Genomic DNA, 22,019 nt, shown 5'->3' on the forward strand with positions numbered 1-22,019 from the left:
AAAATATTCATGTAAAGTAATTATAAAATAATTCGTAACGAAAAAAGATGTTAATTCAAAAAATATTTACAAATATAACGTATTATATGCCATCATAATATAATCACATTTTTTCCGTGTGTATGTGTGTTTTCAGAAAATAGCTTTTCTCTGTATCTGTAATCCTATTAACGTTATTCTCTAATTAAAATGAATATTTAACTACCATTCAAGAATAATTTGAATTATTCACACTCCAAATATGTTATCAGCAATATTTTAAAATCATTACGTTATTGATTACGTTAATTTTGAATTTATTGATTTTGATTCTTGAACGTTAATTAACAGAAAAGCAACACTTTACTCTGATAAATAACAATTACTGTCTAAATATAAATCCTTGCATTATTCATTACTTAAATAGTAAAACATTAATAAATTAACAAAAGAAATATGATTGGTTGGTTTTTGGTTTTTTTATGCCGCAAAAACGACAAGGTTATATTGCGCCAAAGAAATATGACCAGCAATCGCTATTAACATACCTGAAGTTAAATAAAAAGAATTAAATATACGCAATTTGTTATTGTCGTGGGTAGCTAATTTGTAAGATACAGTAATTTAAGGTCAACAAAAGTAAGTAATATTTTTACTTGTCATTAAAAATAAGAAAAAAAATTTAAAGCAATGTTATTCCTTAAAAATATGCATAATATCAGTGAAAAAAAAATCTCCAATTATACCTGTTTTTGGTTTACATAAAAACAAATATAACAGTACATAAGCTGGCAATCTGCGTTTTCATCTGTCACTTTTTAATTGGAAAAAAATGTGAATTATATAAAAATTTATTTATTTATTTTAAGTGGATTACATGTTCTTTACTCTTGCATGGTACATGAAACTATTCAACTTTATTCAGTTCTAATATACATTTCAATACGTCTTAAATACGCCGTAACATTTATGTGGAATAAATAGCAAAAGAGACTGGGAATAAAGTTTAAAATAAAAATATGATGAAATGGGAGGTCAGTTCCTAATCATTCGATCGTACTGGGAATGGTCGAGAAGAACCAGAAGGGCGAGAATAGGATGCTACTACCTACTCAGTCTATTCGGCACGCTGGGCATCCAGGTACGTTCACTTTCCCAGGAAACACCTACGTATTGAAGATATGGTCCAACCCACTCACTTCACTTTTCTCCGAGGGAACAAAAACAAAACTTTGATCATGACACGGGGCAACGAACGACTGGACAGTTGAAATTGCTGCAGAATTTTTAAGCCACCTGAAACCCTCATGGCAATACGAGCATAGAATAGTTGGTTGTTCGTAATGATTTCAAAGGACAAGAATCAATCCTATTAACATAACATTACATGAAATACAAAAGTGTTTAAGAAAACTGTGTAGGCTTCGGACTTAAAAGATAAATCACCTTTAAGGACTGCTTTAAGATAAACTTTTATGGACTATACACTAAGAAAACATTTAAAGAATTCAATAAATAAATGTTTTTAATTCCTTGCTAGAGCCTTAATTTATTACTGCACGTTTGTGTAGGCCCAGACATGTCTGGGCCCCCTCCCACAAGAAAACGCCCGCTCGCACTTGCTTTATCCAGATAACCATGATATAGAAAGGTAGGCGTGTACGTCACGATGATAAAGTAACAAACAAATGTAGCAAGGACTTTACTAACCCATTTGTCAGGGATTACTTCACAAGCTAATTTTGTTGTGTCACTCTGGTCGAAGGATTACACATTACCAAACATTTTGCAAGTGGATATGTCCGAGCAAAACGAAAAAAGCGTCATTTGATTACATTATTCTCGTAATATCAATTGGGATTGTTAACAGTTCGTTGGAAAAGGCACTGGACTTAACAAATAATACCGAATGTAAGTGATTCTCTTTTATTGTATCGACAGTTATATTTAGATTAGGTTTCCTCCGTCTAAATAAAATACGGTAGAACCCGGATAAGAAATTTCCGCATAAGAAGTTTTCCCCTGTACTAGGTTTGGTTTCTTAGGTCCCAATTTCATCTCTATGTTGTAATGTATTATTTTCCAGCGTAAGAAGTTTCCCGGGTAAAACGTTTTCCCGCATAAAAAGTTCGTGATAAAGAATAAACAGTGTATTATTATAATAATGACGTTTTCCCACTTAATACGTTTTTTTAAATATAGAAATTATTTATCTGTTAAGAAATTATTTATTTAAGTCTGATAAGAATTAGAAATCTTCAGTTTAAAAATGTTTCCCATAGGCAGAGTAAAATATTTATAAATTTTATAATAGTACTTAAAATCATCTCTAACTTATGTATGTGTATTTTTTCCTTTTTATTTGTGTAGTTAATATTTCATACTTAGATCACTTTCCCTTCTAAGAAGTTTTCCAGCGTAAGAAGTTCTAAACCTCCAGTCCTTTGGAAAACTTCTTATCCGGGTTCTACAGTATTTTTAACTTTCACGTAATTAAGTCTAAAATCTAAAAAATATACTTTCGACTTCAGTATTATTTCAACATATTTTTAAAGTAAACTTTAAAAATATGTTGAAATACTTTAAAAGCATTATTTTTAATTTTCTTAGTAATTTTAGTATTGTTAATTGTAAATTAATTATTATAATTTAGCGAGAATGTCAAGTTCCTAAGCGAAATACGCTGTTAGTAGCAAATGCCAAGTCTCGTAATGATTTCCTTAATGAATTGAATAACAAAAAATGTGTTTTTCTTTTTGATCAAGACCCACCTGTCAATTCTTAGAGGGCTGAAACAAAAGGTGATAATTAAAAAGAACTTAATTAATAAACTTGATGAAAAGTTAATGAAACTTGATGAAAGATTAATGAAAATGAAAGATTAAAAAACTGAAACGCCTGAACGATCGACTTTTGATTGCCATCCTGACTGAAAGGATGGCAGTGAAAGGTACGGATATTTAAAGGAGTGCTTTTTAATGTTTATGACGTATTTCTGCTCGATTTGCAATAGAACTGAGGGAAATTTTTGATGTGGTTTTCCAACTTGCGAAAAATCGTCAGTAAACGAACGAAAAATGTTCAAAAGGTTTCTTTTTTTTTTCACGGAACCACGTAATAGCTTTAGCTCGTATATCAATAGCTGATAATTTTGAATGCAGTTTAAATAAGATTTGAATTAGATTAGCCTGTGTAGTGCACAGGCTAATCTAACACAAATTGACTAAGTTCCATTCTGAAAGATTTACTGTTGAAACTTAATGATGGCAATATGCTCTGTCACCTTTTAGGAGAGACTAATCGGGTTGAAGTGGCTTTGGGTAAGCATCACACTATATCCTGTATACTAAAACAGGTACTGTAATTAGAATGATATCAGATCCTGAAAAATCGTGTGTGAAAAGACATGCTAACTGACAGTAAAATAGTAACAGTACTTTTATAACTCGTCGATTGTTTGTTTGATTTAATAAGATTGCGTAATCTATATTTTATTCCTGTGATGACAGTGTTGATTAGTTATAAAGGGTATTTCCTGTCATAGAACGGTGACTATTTACTCTTATTTAAATCGCAAATAGTCCAATATCTGTAGTTTTAATTTCTCTGATGAATAAAATTCTTATCATTGACCGAACAATCAACTTCTGCTGTTAATATCAGAATAAATTAATGGGAAGATACCCACAAAAAAAAAAAAAAAAATCTACAAGCTTTAAAAGATCCCTATGTGACTTTCCTGAATGAGATTTATCTAAATTTATTGTTCTTAGTATCTTAAAATCCACAATTATTCAAAGGAGACGCATTTCCTCATATGATTTTGTCATTAAACTCCATAAGTTGCCACGGATAACCAAAATAAAAAAATAAGTCCCAAGTGTGCAATACTAGGCTGCATGTTAATAACAAGGTACTAATTACCTGGTTTCTTTGATAACGATAACTTATTATCATCATTATAGACAATTATGAACAGACAACCAGCCATTTAGTAGTAACTCATAACGCATCTAACATCATCATACTGTATCTGATAATATTATTCGCATTGTATGCAAAACTTATTGTTCTTTATATAAATTCTGATCATATCGAAATATTATTATCTAAATCTATTGTTTGTTCGTATTCGCCTTAGCAGATGTATAAATTATGCTACCATCGGATTCCAAAGAAAGACAGAAAGAAAACAAAAAAACAAGTGATTGAAAATTTGAGAAGGCGTGCAGTAATAAAGCCATACTACTTTTATATTTGTCGAATGATTTCTTTTGATGCAATGAGGTTATTATCTTTGATGACGTAAAATTAAACTTCATCTCTTCTGTAGACCTCATGTGGACTTAGATAATTGGTGCCGAGTTACAGTAAGATAAAAACCATGATATACCCTCGCCTGAGACCAACTAACTCAGCCACGATTGTGAAAAAAGCTCATAAAACATCCTCGAGTCATTGACGAAATTTAAAGCCAGGCAGCCTTTTCCAGCCGGCGTGGTGAGGACGGTGATTATATCCACCGTTTTACTCGCGAGGTCATAAGACATGATTGATAGAATAAACTTACACCTAGTGTTGTAGAAATAAGAGTTTGAATAAATTAAAAAAGGTTTATAAAAATTAATAGAAGGGATAAGATCATAAAGCGGTTAAAAATGTTTTGGGTTTTTTTTTTCTTTTTTGGCTAACCCTGTATAAGCTTTGCTTCCTTGTATCATTTTCCCAATACTAATGCCAAATAGAATATGAATAACAGGGAATCTAACAGTTAACTTCACTTAAAATATATTTTAAACATTTTTAGTAATATATTTTATTTATCACTTTAGGGGACATGTGGATTCTACATATGCTTATCTTCTTTCTGATAATGCATATTTTTAAGTCCAAGTCAATATGAATCTGGGTTACATTATTTATCACGTAAATATAGTTGAGCTATCGGCGTCATAGACCTCTATAACGATTTAATGGCTACTTACAGCCAGTTTGGAAAGTCTTGGATTCAAGTTTCATTTGACCAGTGAAATTTCTAGATACTTTTTCATTAGGCTTGAGTTAACCCGTCTGAAATGAAGTGTGTGTGTGGGGTTTTCCACTATGAGTTATTCTAAGTTTCCCGAAACGGTTGCTTTACTTCCTGTCTACGAGTTCTCACCTCATCCATTTCAAAATGGTAGGATTTCCAGTCCGTCTCATGATACAAGAAACTGACTGAGGCCTTTTCAAGCTAAACTGAATTCGCTAGTCACAGGTTAATGTTTTCCCGAACACAAACTAGCCTTAGAACAATACAAATATACGGACACAATACACTGATCTTGGCGACTGAGTTGTCTTGGTGCCTAACACCACACCAAATGAACAACGTATTGCTCTTATGGGTTATAGCTTGAGCCTATGTAAAACGATCCAATGCAAGTATTATATATAACGTATGTAAAGTATCTTTGTAATATATGAACTGTCTCATTGGCGTAACTACCATGTAGGCAGGCAAAGCAATTTCTTCCGGGCCCTTTAGGGGCCCGGCGTCTTTGGCTGTCTCCTCTTTTTGCAATTTTCATTAATTAAGTAGGGGCCCTTTTTCCTTTGTCTCCGGGCCCGAAAAAGGGTAGCTACGCTATTGAGCTGTCTAGGATGTATTAACTATCACTGTCCGTCAGATATGTATGTGCACATTTATCGATGGGCGCGGCTCCTCCTCCTCCCCTTGAAAAAAGAGAGAGAAGGAGGAGTAGCGATCTAATTGGAGGTCAGTCTCTCCTTGTGGTAAAAAGCATGTTGAATTATAACTTCTATTAACCAAGCATTCACATTCGGGAAGCAGAATATACAGTATATACTATACCCGCGTTCAATCATAGTCACATTCACGTATGGCGCATGCCTAGTACGGCCTAAGGATCCCGATATTTGGGAACCCAAAATCCCATAGTGCCTCAAGTGACCTAAAGCAAGTTGGGAATTAAATGTGGGATAATATTCAAGCAACGTGCAGTAAATGTACGTCCCTTGAATATTATTACACACATACGCTGAACTAATTTCTAAACCTGGTTTTAGCAGTAATCATTTTATCCAGTAAGCCTACCCTATTTGGCGAATAAAACTGGTCTAGCATAAGCAACAATTTCTTTTCTTTTCTACAACTGAAGGCTTGATGAAATATTTACGAAGCGCTAGCAGGGTCGGAGACGTAATCTGTTAGTGTTATATTAAAAAAAAAAAAAAATTGCAAAAGTTGTCTTTTAAAATATTCAAATACAGCAATATCCACTTAGTATACATCCGTTGATATGTATCAACAATTCGTCCGCGTGCGTACTACTAAAGTTAGTTGGAACAGGAACCCTACCCCCCAATACGTACATTGCTTCGCTTATAAGGTCAAATTAGTTACTGTTTGGCACGCTAATATACTTTTTTTCCCTTTGTGTATTTCCGTTGGTTTACATTTAAAACAATCTGTTACACATTACATTATCAAAATCTTACTTGTGTTCACGTCACTGGCCGTATCTTTATAAATGCAAAACACGAGTGTTTTGCATTTATAAAGATAACTCATATTTAATTCAACACATCTCAACCAGGAATGGAGTTTTTGATATGAAAAAGAATTTAATTAGTAAATTTTATATAAGAAATTAAGTAACTGATGTCTGTCTGCGCAAATGGCCAATTTGTTATATGCACAACAGGCATATTTAACCAAATAGTGTAATGGATAAACCAGTTTCGTGTTTTTTATGGGGGGGTTGATAAACATGACGAAATCCAGATGTAGCCAGTTTGTTTCGTTTTTTTTCTCCCCTTCTTTTATACTTGATTCTCTTGGCAGAAAAAATTATTCAAGTGATATAAATGAGAGATATAAATTTTAAAAAAAGCATGTCACTGAGAAGGAAATTTACTGATTAAAACAAACTAATCACTGAAAGTTAAACTGTAATCTTATTTGTGATCTTTATAACCAACGTTCCCGACATTCTGCGATCCACTCGGTTCACAAACATCGCACACAAGCAATCACAGAATCTGGTATAACCCCGGATGTAAAATGGCTACTTTGCGTATGTATGCTATTAGTATACTAAAATGCAATTATATTAACATTTGTAACCCTTAACCCACATTCTCAGTGAATATAACTGACTTTTTCAAAAACATTTATTACCAAATTAAATCATTCCCTATACGCCGTAAAATCTCTTTCAGTTAGGCACTTATTACAAATTAAAGATATTAGTATTACTACTACTACAAGCTAGATTCAGACTGCCATCAAGGAAAGTCTACACCGAAAATATTGTCCACCAAGAGGTTTTATATAATAGACGAAACTTATATCAGTAAAAATAAATATAAATGCTTATCTTTAGATGAATTTTCTTGTAGCACGCAAATTTCCTCTTCTTCAACAATTGCGAACAAGTCTTCTATTGTCACAACTGCCAAAATAACTGAAATTAATAAAAATCACGCTAGAACAACATCTAAAAATGGAGAAGTGCCGCAATTTTCGTAGCGCCCCCAAAGTTTATTAATATCGAGACTTTCCTCTCAATTCATATGTTAGTGCGTGAAATCAAATTTCATAATTATGAATAAGTACTGTATTTTAATTTACAATTATCTCCTTTTTATTTTAGTTTTTCATCCATTAAATCACATGGATTGAGAGGTGAGTCTCTATATAAAATAAATGTAATGTTCAATTAATTTAGTTATTCATCATGAGATTTAGTTGCCATAAATTTTATAGTTTAATTAATATATTAATTATATTATCTATATCTCTATAATGACCACTCTTATGCCACGTGAATATTAAGATAGTTTATTTAACCATTAACTAAATCACCAAGGCTGTAGTGGAGAATACATGCCGGTATACGTCGTATACCCTCTGGATTCTTTTAGCTGAACAGCGTTTACCTTCTGGTTATTTCTTGTTTTTGAAAGACTCGAAAAAACAAATATTATTACAATATTTAGTGACAATTCAAAAATAAGGGCGCCAAATTTTGGGATGCTTTTTTATGGTTAAAAATGTAAAAATTCCAAAAGAACAGTTTTCAAGGGGCACCAATTTTTTTTTTTTTTTTGACCTGGGCGCCGTCAATCGTAGTTATGCCACTAGTCGTATACAAATACAAATTTGTAAGTAAATATATTATTTCAGGAACCTTGCCAGAACCCATTCTTTTAATTATATTATATAATTTATTATATACATTAATAAATAAATTTTATTAACATATTTTAATTTGTAAAGTGTGCTATTTTAAGGTAGCTAGGTTATCATTTACACGTTGCCGGTCAGCTTATCGAAAGTTCTTGGGAGAAGAGCGATATAATTCAACATTTTTATTGGTTATAATTTCAAAATTAAATGCTTTGCGATCAGAGATGAATGAAGTAATGCAGTGTTTTCCAACATTTTTTTTGTTGGCAGACCCTTTTTGGCTTCTAGAAATAACCACGAATCCTCACATCTTAGCTCACTTAAATGTGGGATGTCCGGACGATAGGTATGCAAAATTAAAAATTTATATCTCATAAGTGTTTTATTATATGTTTACAATTTACCTTTTTCAATATAATAAACTGTCACTATTTGAGTATACAATCAATCGTACCTCATAGGCTACTAGTGTGAAGAATGATGTTTTTTTCGACTCACAAAGTCCTTTAAAGTTCGAAATGGCTGTAGCCAACTGAGTTCTCATGTCGGGTGCGACATCATGTCTGTAACAATATTTAGATTTTGTTTTAAAAAATAAGTAAAATTGAAAGTAGACATTATATAAATTATCCACGGATACCCTGGAAACTGTTCGCCCTTTGGAAGCCGCGGAGCACAGTTTGGGAATCATTGAAGTAATGTATTATTCATTAAAAATTATTAGATCGAAAGTATTATTTTTCTTGTTGTGGGTATGACCTATTAATTATTTTTTCTGTTTATACTCCGGGACGACCAAGCGGTCGGATGAGTTCACAAGATAGACAGAATACAAGAAACAGCACCGTATTCAGCAGTCACGTGCTACGGCGGCCTGATGATTGTGTTTTATCCGTTAATATTTATAATAATAATTGTATTAAAATAATCGAAATTAGCGGATTTAGTAATATTATTGGGTATATTAAAACCACTTAAAACCTATTAGCATAAGGAAGACCTGCCACCTTTTTCTCTGGGTAAGGAAAAGAAGGAAGGTCTTCAAACTTTCCGTAAGCTGACGAAAAGTCTGGTACCATGTGTCCTTCTCCCTCATTTACAGTATAATTAACAAAGAATAAATTACTAGAAATGAAAATATTCTTGAATTTTTTAATATTTGGAATTTCTTGTAATAGAAATTTTAGAAGCGAAATTAATGTAGCGCAGAAACTTGGATTCGTTGATAGATCAGTTCAAGAAATATTAAGATATCTAGAAAATTATCTAATAATCTTAAATGTTATTTCTTCTTACTTTTGGTTCTCCATGCTAATGGTTTAGGCAGGGTCCTTTTCCTGATGCAGAGAGGTTATAGATAATGATATAATAAATAGTGACATAGTCGACGGCTTTTACACCATCATAATAGGGGGTGACCCTTGTGCTATAGCTAAAATGGCGGCCTAGTTGGACATTTTCACTTTCTTGTTCACTTTGGGTTACTGCTCTTTACCGCCAAATATATACATGCATATATTCTATTATACATTTTTTTTGTTTTTTTAAATATCTATGAGAATTAATGTTTTAAAAAATTCGATTAAATTTTCTGTTTATACTCCGGGACGGCTACATTGGGTCACAGAAGAAATATATATAAACAAAAGAATTCGCAATGACTAGCACCACAAATAGCAATATAAACAAAAGATATTTATTAATAGTTAAAGCAAAGCTAAGTAATATTTGACAGGTGCTCTCAAAATATTCCAAAATGAGCATTTGCAACCTTTATACAACAGTTTTGGTAAACACCACAATTACGGCTGAAATGTTATCAGAAGCCCTCAATTTGCTTCAGTTTATTATTTTAAATGGAAAACAAAATGAAAAGTTCACCAAGTGCAAACTAATATTTAGTTGAACCGCCTCTGGCCCTCATGACAGCAGCACACCGTCGAGGCATTGACAAGATCCATTTCTGAAGATAATCAACTGATAGTTCGTGGTTCCAAACACGAATTACGAAGTGTCTTTGGTTTTTTCTGGCAACTGCAGATTCCACACGATGCCAACAGTTCTCTATAGGATTCATGTCCGGGCTGTTTCCTGGCCAGCTAACAGTTGTAATGGATCGTTCTTCCAACCATTTTCTCTGTAACAAATATAAACACATTACTGTCGAACCTCTAATGCAGAAATGAAGCTGAAGTAACTACAGAAGTGCCTACTTACACTTTTCGCAGAGTCGTCCTTAAAGATGCCGTTACTTGGCAGTTTGAAATGGTCTCTAATGGTTGGCAGCAATTCGCCTTCCAATATAGCCAGGTATCCATTGACATTTACGGAACCTTTTTATAAACTGCAGGTGATCTACTCCGCCAGCGATACGAAATGCCTCCATATCATTTGGCTGGTAGGGAATTTCAACGCAGACATCATACAGTCTGGATGGTATTCTTCACCACGTCTACGGCGAATCGTTTGTCTCCCATTAGAGCCATGCAGGTTGAATTTCTTCTCATTCGAGAAAATAATTGACTTCCACTGCTCGGGGGTGGAAGTCAGTTATTTTGTGTGAGGAGGGGCTTCTTCTTAGCACGACGGGCTACAAGTCCATTTTTAAAGAGGAGTCTTCTGACTGTTACTGCACTGCTACCACTCCTGTATGTTCTTCCCATTCTCTTTTCAGCTCAGACGAAGAAGCTTTACGGTTTTTGAGGCATAAGCGCTTGTAAACGCGGTCCTGTTTTGGCGTAGAGACTGGTTTGTGTCCGATTCCTTTTTTTTTATATCAGCAGAACCAGTATTCTTGAGTTTGGAAAGAAATCTACTCACTGTCGACTGATTACAAGACACTCTATAAGCAATCTGACGGGAAGAACATCCTTCCTCACGTAAAGCAACAATAGCACTCTTTCTTCGTGGCGTCAACTGCACGTAACTCACCATTCTAACACAAGCAAGGAATGACTGCAACTCTTGCAGAGCGTAATTATATAGCTGAAAGTAACAGGTGATGCAATATTACGTCATTACTTCGCGTGTCAATCTTATCTGATTCAATCTGTAAGAAATATTGCCATATACGTTATTCGGACGACAATTACAATTTTAAGGGGTGATGCGCTTTCTTTGAACACCAGTGTACATTTTGCGGTTACGTGAGCTCGAACCAGTCAGCTCAACTGTAATCAGAAGTTGACCAATCGTCCACGGGCTTATAATACTTATTATTTATCAAGCATAACCACGACTGATTCACTATCAGCACATGGTTCAGGCTATTTTAATTGATCAATCACGATATAAGCCGAAAATTGGAAACTCAGAATAAGGGCCGTTTACAAATTACATAACGCAAGGAGGAGGAAGAGAGGGGGGGGGACAGATAAAACGTTAAAATGGGTTATGGGTCGGTGGGGAACAGTCACAGGAATGTTGCATAACAAGTTTTTTCATAAAAAAAAGTGACTTGAATTAAAGTATTTTGCTACATAATAATAGAGGGGAAGGAGGTAAAACTGTTATTACGAAGTATTATGGGAAGTGAGAAGATGTTAAAAAAAATTTGGTTCGTAATTTGTGGATAGACCCTGTTGTGTTCAACTGGAAACCCGAAATATCAGCCAAAGTTATCGATTACAGCAATCAAATTCAGAAATAAGAAAGCTATTAAAAACTGTCGATAATTTGGAACGGTTTATTTGTTAGAAATAGCAGTTTATTCTAACTTAAACAGCAAATATCATTTGTATAAATGATTGCGTTTGATTTTTTATTTTCAATAAAAATTTTTATTTTACCAGCAATATTTTGCAGAAAACATACATTGATCAGTAGGAAAGTCTCGGTTGGGGAGGGAGAGTAATTGGAAGGACCCAAACCTCTACTGAATTGATAGAGACATGGGTCACGACGAGGATAAATATCATAAATTTCACATCGTTTATTGCCAACGAAAATATATTAAATGCAGACAATACCGTACATTAACACAGATCGGTTTACAGACCAAAAATTAATTATAATACAAAGTGCTCTTATAGTTTGGAGGGGGAAAATATTATCAACAAATTATTATTAAAAGATAATAATAAAATAGAGACCGGAACGTCAGAACCAAGTCGTCAGAATAGGAAATAAAATCAAAATTATTCATCGAAGACAGAGCGAAAAAAAAAAAGTGCATAGAGAGAGTAGTAACTTGAGAAATACGAACAAATGTCAAATATACACAGTCTCCTGTATCATTAGAAGAGGACAATATTCTCTCAACTAGAATACCTTAAAGATATATGAGACAGAGCGAAACATGATTGACAGTATCAAAGGCCGATGCAAAGTCAATCGAGTAAGGCATTGTGCACAGCGCGTTATATTTCAGGCGCGTTGGAGTTTTAATTTCTTTCTCTGTGATTAAGAGAAATGAAAAGTGGATAATTAATTATCTTACTAATATGGACTCAAGCGTTTAGGGCATAAGCCTCAAGCTATGAAGGAGTCTAGACTATGTATAAATATAGTGCAAACGCATCAGAAATACATAGCTATATCTGAATAAATCAGAATATTAGTAAAACGGCATCGTTTTAAGTTATATCTCATATTGTGAATACCTTCACAACGAGTTGCCATGATATTGCACTACTTCGAATAAGTAACGCTTCACCTAAGGAGAAGACTAATGTTACTTATTACTAATATGGTTACCAGTTAATTACCTAATAATATATAAAAATAATTGTTTTCGCTTCGCTGCACATACCTCACAACGTAATATTCACTGAACGCTTTGTAATACTTTATTTCTTCCTGGATCTCAAAAATTAAAAAAAAATTGAAATGCAACAGGTATTACGCGGACCTTCAGTGATTTAATAGAGCAAAAAATAGCAATTCATACTTATTCCTGATCGTAGTGTACTGTAACCATTTTTGTAATGTACTTTACTGGGCACCTCCGTAGCCAGGTGGGCAGAAGCAGCAATGCGTAACAATCGCTTCTTGATTAGACCGGGGTTCGAGCCCGTCACCACCAAATACGGAGGATGCAGAAAGGTCAGGGAATGACCACCCCGGAATATGGCCTTAGTTGCTAATGCTCCTAAAAAAACCAAATAACAAACAATGTACTTTGCTAATTTCCTCCTGCTGTGATTAAATGAATAATGGACTCCAAGAAATTCAATTTCTATATCGATTTGAACGAAAATTTCATTTTGATATGAGTTTCGTTTATATTCGTTTGCTTGTTCTTGGTTTACCACATCTAAGAAAACATGTTACACACTATCATAATCATAATATGGATATATTATAAACATGTTACACACTGTTCATATCAAAGTAATATGGATATATTATGAACAGTTTATATGGTTCGGTAAATCATTCCAATACAGTACTTCCAAACTTCTGCTGTACACACCACTTCACTGTCTGTATGTATGCTCTCCTCGCTAGTCTTTTCCATTATTCCAATAAAAGTGGTGTGTCCTGAAACATAATAAAAAAAAAGTTTTGAAATCCATGTGGATATCGCTGTCAAGTCTAAAGGAAGGGAAAATTATGTGATTGTAAGAAATGGTTATAAAAAGCACTGTATATTTTCATACAGAAAATTTTAAAATAGCACCATTTAAATTTAAACATTTGAAAATAGCACCACTTAAATTTAAAAATGTTTACCTTTGATGAATTATTTTTAGTAATACAAGTAGAAATTAATTTGCATAACATCGATCGACTTGTTCCTCACTTATATATTTTCCTTTCTTGGAAGCCCTGCAATGAAACTTGGTTATTATGTTTTCTTCTCTTTAGATTAATATATTTACATCAATGAATTTACATATTTTATGTTAAGTTTCTTTATGACCACCCTTAAAATAATATAGATTTGCGACGGTGGATTTAAGAATGAAAGGGATAAGCAGCCGCTTAGGGATACAGAATTTAGCTGCATCCTCTAAAAATAATTGTATCCAGACAAATCAAAATCTAACACTTTTCGCACTGAGACATTCGCGTGAAATGCATTTCAAAGTTAATTAATCCATACTTTATCTTTTGTGCAGCTGTGTATATACCATTGAGTATTTTATCCCGTTTAGGGTCACGAAAATGCTATTATAGTTACTGTCAGTATTCTTAATTCTTCAATTTGTCGTAAATGCATAAAAGTGGCCATTGTCCGTCCGCATGTAACTACTCGAGTTCCGGAGGATAGATTTTCATTTTCATAAAATATTATAATTGAGTCTTTCGGGAAGCCTTGTGGGGTTATCCCAAATTTTCAATAAATTGAATAATCAATTTTTTTCCCCCATAAAATTTCGAGTTATCTGTAATCTCTTTATCTAAATTGAAAGTATGTTTTGTGTTTGGAAAGTGGAGTTTCGTTTTTCGTCAAAGAAATAGATTATGAGACATACTTGATATACTGTATGTAATACTTGCAAACGGGACCTATTCATGGCCAGTTTGTTGGATAAAAAAAACCCAAATTTTTAGGAAAAAAATTATACATACGTTTGCTGAGACCGATTAACTCGGCCATGATATGGAAAAAAAAAGATAAAATAAATTCCATCGTATTAAGAGGCTTCGAAATCAGACCTTTTCTACACGGTGTGGAAGGACAGCGATTGTTACTGCTGTACTACTAACCAAAGGACTATTAATCGAGACGGAAAAGTCAGGGTTATTATTAACTGCGATTCTGGCTCTTCCTCCCCAAAGAAATTAATATGCAATTCTACATGTTCGGACACTGTTCGAGAAAGAAAAGTCGGATCAACAAAATTTTCAGCGTATGTTTCATTGGTCTGGTATGGACCACGATTGTTGATTTTAGGTCAAATTCCGATTTCTAGTCTCCAGACCCCTCTCTAGTCTCTAGTCCCCAACCGACACTGCCTGCAGAAAACACTAATATAAATTTGGAAGAACAGTCCGATTTATATATTTTTTCTAAAATTTCAGAACTGATTTAAAATATTCTTGTAGCCTTTTGTACTAGATTTCATGTTGATTGCTCAACCCATATTCCAGTCCTCTCCTCTCAAAAAGATCTACTACACAAATCCCAGCTCATCATTTGGTTTTAGTCTTGGGTACAGTATAAAAATTTTTCTTCCATGAGGCACTTTATGCTTGCCGACCGGGCTAGCCAGGTGGGTAAAGTGCCTGCCTAGTAACCCAAAGGTCGCGGGTTCGAATCCTGCCTCGCGCTTGGATCAAAGTACTGCAAAAACCTTGGGAGGTGCATTATGGCCACAGAAGCCGATGCGCCAACAACTACCAAAAAAAAAAAAAAAAAACTTTATGCTTGTTCGTAATCATGGATTAAAAAAAATTCCATCTTTACGACATGGAAAATGGATTTTTATTTATTTATTATTATTATTATTTTTTTTTCTGCACGAATTTTCCATGCTGCAAATTTCTGAAAGTCTGTAGCTTCATAAATGTTGTTAAAGAGATTACTTGAATACTGAGGTTAAAAACCGCATGTGTATAATATATTAACCCCAGGGGCTCACATCTGGTGAATATGGGCTTGGCACACCCAGGGTCCTGAGCTGGATATCATCATTCTTCTCTTTCTTGGTGATTCCCTTCTACTTCTGACTCTGTCTCGAGGTAATTCAGAATTTTTTTTTTTTTTTTTGTGGTTCAAAATAAGCCCCAGGCTTCCTTACACGATATGGCTAATAATAATAATAAATATATTTTTTAAAGTGTCAATTCTAACATATTTTGAAATCCCGAAATACATCGAAGTTTTCTATAACTGAGAACCGATGTTAAACAGATGTGGGAAGATACTGCAAACGGCAACTTTTGTCAATTTGCTCTGACTTAAAAAAAACGACCTCTTTTGTTTATTTAATTTTATATCTAATCTGATACAGCCCCAAGGCAGCTTTAAATTCAATTTAAAGTGTTTCCATTTGTTTACCAATATTGTTTCGAGTCAAGGAACCACATGTCCTTTGATTTTTAGAAAGAGGACAAGATTCAAATATATCGTGGGAAAAATAAGCAGAACGTATATAAAGCAACATATTTTAATTCACATATTAATTTAATAGGGTTATTTGTATGCTGTAGGCAGCAGAAAACATGCTCTAAGAATTGCCTTGAAGCCGACATTACACAGCAGGAGTCTTTTCGGTTCACCTTACATTAACATTGGAAAGTGAGCAATCATCTTCCACATACGTCTGATCGCGTATTCTTGCGTCTGCTCTACCAGTACCTATCGTAGTGCATACTGGGAAACGATAAGGCTTTGTAGCCTTGTCTGCTTTTTCGTTATGTCTCACCTGTAGCGGAGTGAGAGTTATAAGGATGAGGTACCTTCCTAAAGTTGGAGTACATACATGTTCTTTTGTAGTTCAGTAAGAAACAAAGAAATACTGTTCTGCACTCGTAGTTTCTTATATGTGTAAAAGTGTTTCTTCGCTGGAGTATACAGTGACGTATACTGGCTGTTCCATAAGGAATAACGGTTCTGTGAGAGTCGTCTGCTATAGTCACAGCACTTTGTCCTGCCCGGAAGAAAGGTGTAGTGCACTTTTATTTAAATTGTGATAATTTTTGTTTGCTTTAGTTTAAGTTGTTTCAAATGTTTCTTCCTTCCCATTCCGAGCTTTTTCTTTCTGATCTTGGTTATAACTATAATTGCCTCGAAAGAAATCGATATTGTGCAAAAAAAATTTTTTTTTTCTTTTGACGAAACTAGTTTTGACTCACTGTTTTGTTTATATTTATAAACAAATATTTAGAAGAAAATAGAGGGAAAAAAATAGTAATTTTTATGTAAGAACCCTGAAGATCAGAATCATTTGTAATCATATAAGTAAATAGTTCAAAGATAGGTTGCTTTAACGATTTACGAACAACTTTTTAAAACCATTTTGAATGAAACAGGTTGTCTGTCGTTATTATCAATCGAAGCTTTCTGTAAAATAAGCAGTGTCACGTCCGGTAAAGTTTTTTGTTTATAGAAGGAATATGTTCGAAGAAAGATTTTTAAATTTCAAAACTAACGAGTATTTATTTTTAATGTTTTAACATGTTTTATTTTCATTAGCTGTACTTGACTAATGACAAACCAAAATTTGTAATGGAGAGGAAAAGAAAAAAAAAAAAATTCTTAAGATTTTCCAGCCTTGAAGTTACATAACCCATTTTATTTTAGTATTAATTTCCTTTTACTACGCTTATGATTTAATTTTGCATGGCTTCTGCGTTTTCACAACAGCCAAGGTGACTTCACTTTTTAAAATGTGTTTGAAACCATTTCTACTCCACAACTACAGAGGTGAAATTAAAATTTAAATTCGTTGCATTCTAATCCGTTTCTGTGGCTTTACCGCTTTTTTGGAATTTATTAGCTTATATAAATTTATGTATTTTTTATGTTAAAAGAATATGACTTTATAAACCTTTTCAGTTACTGTTATTTCAACTTAAATACACTTATTTATTAACATGGGATGCATATAAATTATCAGGCGACACAGAAGCCCATGGCAGATATAAGCTAGTCTGTAATCAAGTCACAAAGAAGGTTAGGCAGGCGATGGCAGATTACGAGAAATCTTGGCAGATTACGAGAAATCTTTGGCAAAGGATTTCTTTACTTATATAAACTCTAAAAGGAAGGGGTGAATCTGATTGGTCCATTAGACTGTCGATGATCCTGCTCAGGTAGAAAACAAACTGAATGAGTATTTTGCATCTACATTCACACATGAGGAGTTAAGGATTGGAAATGCCAGATGGTTATCAAATTGTAGCAGGGTGCTTAATGATTTTGTAATAACTGACAGCAAAGTGGAGGAGAAATTGTTGAAGTTAAGCATAAGAAAGGCACCTGGGGTGGATGGGATCTATCCAGTTATATTAAAGGAGGCAGCAAAGGAAGTAAACAAACCCTTAGCCATAATTATGAGAGCATCCTTGGAATCGGAAGGTTCTCACATACTAGAGATGTCCAAATGTATCTCCAATTCACAAAGAAGGATTGAAGGGTGACATGAGTAATTACAGACCAGTTAGTTTAACTTCTGTTCCGAGTAAAATAATGGAGTCACTGGTTAAAGATGCATTGCAGGATCATCGAGACAAGACTGCAGCAATAATTCAGACACAGCATGGGTTTGTTAAGGGGAAGTCTTGTGTGCTGTTTGTTTGTTATTTGGTTTTTAGGAGCATTAGCAACTAAGGCCATATTGCTCCGAGATATGTGGTGTCATTCCCTGACCTTTCTGCATCCTCCGTATTTGATGGTGACGGGCTCGAACCCCGGTCTAATCAAGAAGCGTGTGCTACGCACTGCTGCTCCTTCCCACCTGGCTACGGAGGCGCCGAAGTCTTGTGTGACAAATTTGATTGGATATTATGATGTGGTTACAGAGGAATTGGATGCAAAAAGTAATTTTGATATCATATACTTGGATTTCAGGAAAGCTTTTGACACTGTTGCAAACGGAAGACTATTGTACAAATTGGAGCAGAATGGTATTAAGGGTAAGTTGCTACAATGGATAAAAGGATGGTTGAGTGGGAGAAGACAGAGGGTGGTAATCAATGGGCACTGCTCTTCGTGAACTAATGTTATTAGTGGAGTCCCACAAGGTTCGGTGTTGGGTCCACTGTTGTTTTGTATATTTATCAATGGTATTGATGAAGGTATATCAGGCTTAGTGTCGAATTTTGCAGATGATACAAAGGTTGGCAGGGTTATTAATGACAGTAATGGCAGTGTGCTACTGCAACAGGATTTAGAAAATTTGGGAAGATGGGCTGAGAAGTGGCAACTGAAGTTTAACATTGACAAATGCACAGTAATGCATATGGGTAGAAGTAACCCCAGAGAAATGTACCAACTGTGTGGTACTACACTTAAGGTGGTAGAAAATGAAAATGAGGCGGGAGTAATTGTGCAGTCAGATATGAAGTTTTCTGAGCAATACAGACAGGCTGCCAGGGCAGGTCATGTGATTTTGTCAATGATATATAGGAATTTTGCTAGCAGGGAAAAGGAGGTGATTGTCTCTCTGTATAAGGCAATGGTCAGGCCATGCCTTGAGTACTGTGTACAGGTCTGGAGGCCTCATTTTAGGAAGGATGTATTTGCTTGAGCGTGTACAGAGAAGGGCAACAAGATTGGTGAGGGGAATGAAGGGATCCTCTTACCAAGAGAGGCTTAAGTTCTGCAAATTGCAGTGGCTGGAGACTAGGCACCTGCGAGGTGATCTGATTGAGGTATATAAGGCCTTGAATGGGCTGAGCACGCTGAATTCTGATGGGATTCTTCTGCTTGCTCAGATTACGAACCTAAGGGAGCATAAATTTAAATTGAGGAAAGACAGATGTAGAATTGATGTGCGGAAATTTGCCTTTAGCCAGAGGGTGGTTAATTGCTGGAACAAACTTCCATCTGTCATTGTGGAAGTTGATAGCTGAAATAAATTCAAGGAGGAACTGGACAAACATTTAGAAGGAATGGTTGTGTGAATTTTTTTTTTTTTTTTTGGCTGATGTTGCATAAGCTCGTATGCTTGCTTTCTTGCATCACATGTCACTGTTACTACTACTACTACAACATTGAAAAAACATCTTTATTTTGCATAGGCATACAGATTCTAAAAACGTTTTCAATCTGAATTGTTTTCATGGTTTCAGTTTATTTATTTATTGCAATTTTGGTAAGTTTATGATATTGAGGATTAGGCTGTTCAGCCAAACAGTGAGAAACACAGATCATTGATCCAAGGATTTCTTTATATTTGCTGAGGAATCTCAGAAAAAAGATAGCGGCTTAAAAAATGAATACAAATGTATACAAACTAGAAATAAGAAAAATAATCATTATTTTTTAAAACTACTTGTATTCCTCATAAAGCCCCTCCTCTCACCAAGAACATTTTGTTTTATATATTTCTTCTGTTGCTCTTTCGTTTATAAAAAGCTAATAATTTGGGATACATGAGTCCTTTCCCCTAAAGAAAATTCCTAGTTGTATTACTGAACAATTATAGCACATTCTGCAAATCAATTAAACATTACTAATATGTATATTCAAAAAAATGTATTCCTCCGACTGCAAGAAAAATAGCCTGCGGAGGTGTAACTAGTAGGATGAGTATGTCCACAGCCATTGGTGGTGATTCATTGTAAGCTCTGTAAGGAGCTAAAGATTTAGAAACTGAGTCTATATTTTATTTTATAACTATGAAAATTGTCATTATCGAAATCAATTATTATAAAAGCCTCTCTTTTGTTTTAATAAAATACCATCTTATGGATAATAATTATAATTTAATTATTATTTTACGCCTAAATGGATGTCGGGTGAACTAATAAGACTTGTGGCAGAAAATAAAAATGCATGGGATGCATCTAAATTATCTGGTAACACAGAAGCTTGTGGTAGACATAAGCTAGTCTGTAATCAGGTCAAAGGAGGTCAGGCAAGAGAAGGTAGATTACAGGAAAAAATTTGGCAAAGGATGCAAAAAAAAAAAAAACAGTGGACTTCTTTACTTATATAAATTCTAGAAGGAAGGGGATGAATCGGATTGGTCCACCTGATATCAATGTTTTGACTGTTGGTGATCCTGCTCATGTAGCAGACACATGAGGAATTCTGTAGAAAAGTGAAGGACAGAAGCTTATTAAACTCTAATAGGGAGCTTAATGATTTTCTAATAACTGAGAGCAAAGTGGAGGAGAAATTGAAGTTAAGCATATGAAAGGCACCTGGGGTGGATGGAATCTATTGAGTTATATTAAAGGAGGCAGCAAAGGAAGTAAGCAAACCCTTATCCATAATTGTGAGGGCATCCTTGGACCCTGGGGAGGCCCCCACTTACTGGAAATGTGCAAATGTATTCCCAGTTCACAGAGGGGGATCAAAGGGTGACACGAGTAATTACAGACTTGTTAGTTTAACTTCTGTTCTGGTGAAAATAATGGAGTCACTGGTTAAAGACAAATTGCAGGATCATCTAGACAAGACTGCAGTAATAATTCAGACACAGCATGGGTTTGTTATGGGGAAGTCTTGTCTTACCAATTTGATTGGATACTATAATGTGGTTACAAAGGAACTGGATGTGAAAAATTTTGATATCGTATACTTGGATTTCAGGAAAGCTTTTAATACTGTTGCATATAGAAGACTGCTGTACAAATTGCAGCAGTATGGCATTAAGGAAGAGTTTCTACAATGGATGAAAGGATAGTTGAGTGGGAGACAACAACGAGTGTTAATCAATGGACACTGCTCTTCGTGGATTAATGTTATTAATGGAGTTCTTCAGGATTCGGTGATTTGGCCCATTATTGTTTTGTATATTTATCAGTGATATTGATGAAGTTATATTAGACTTAATGTCCAAGTTTGCAGAAGATACAGGGTTGTTAATGACAGTAATGGCAGTGTGCTACTGCAACAGGATCTAGAAAATTTGGGAAGATGGGCTGAGAAGTGGCAACTGAAGTTTAACATTGACAAATGCAAAGTACTGCATATAGGTAGAAGTAACCCCAGAGGAACGTACCAATTGTGTGGTACTACATTCAGGGTGGTAGAGAATGAAAAAGACCTGGGGGATAATTGTGCAATCAGATGTGAAGTTTTCGGACAGTGCAGACAGGCTGCCAGAACAGGTAATAGGGTCTTGTCAATGGTATATAGGAATTTTGCTAGTAAAGAGGAGATGATTATTTCTTTGTATAAGGCAATGGTCAGGCCACACTTTGAGTACTGCATACAGGTCTGGATGCCACGTTTTAGGGAGGATGTAGAGTTGCTAGAATGAGTGCAGAGAAGGGCAACAAG

General features: G+C 34.6%; 1 protein-coding gene across 6 annotated transcripts in view; it reads left to right on the forward strand.

Annotated features, from left to right (window-relative positions):
- The window catches only part of mrj (DnaJ heat shock protein family (Hsp40) member B6 mrj), a 242,204-nt gene that overhangs the window by 160,408 nt on the left and 59,777 nt on the right, over window positions 1-22,019 (forward strand). Inside the window, exon 3 of one of the 6 annotated variants that reach the window (XM_090383863.1) lies at window positions 7,638-7,669. The exons of 4 other annotated variants lie outside the window; for them this stretch is intronic. The gene's annotated coding sequence lies outside the window, so the exon portion shown is untranslated. Of the gene's footprint in view, window positions 1-7,637; window positions 7,670-16,464; window positions 16,729-22,019 lie in introns of those variants that run through there. One more of the 6 variants, XM_090383860.1, reaches the window with a different exon arrangement.

This window comes from Mastigoproctus giganteus, chromosome 10 (assembly GCF_048544385.1).
Source record: "Mastigoproctus giganteus isolate SK-2022 chromosome 10, ASM4854438v1, whole genome shotgun sequence".
Lineage (NCBI taxonomy): Eukaryota > Metazoa > Arthropoda > Arachnida > Uropygi > Thelyphonidae > Mastigoproctus > Mastigoproctus giganteus.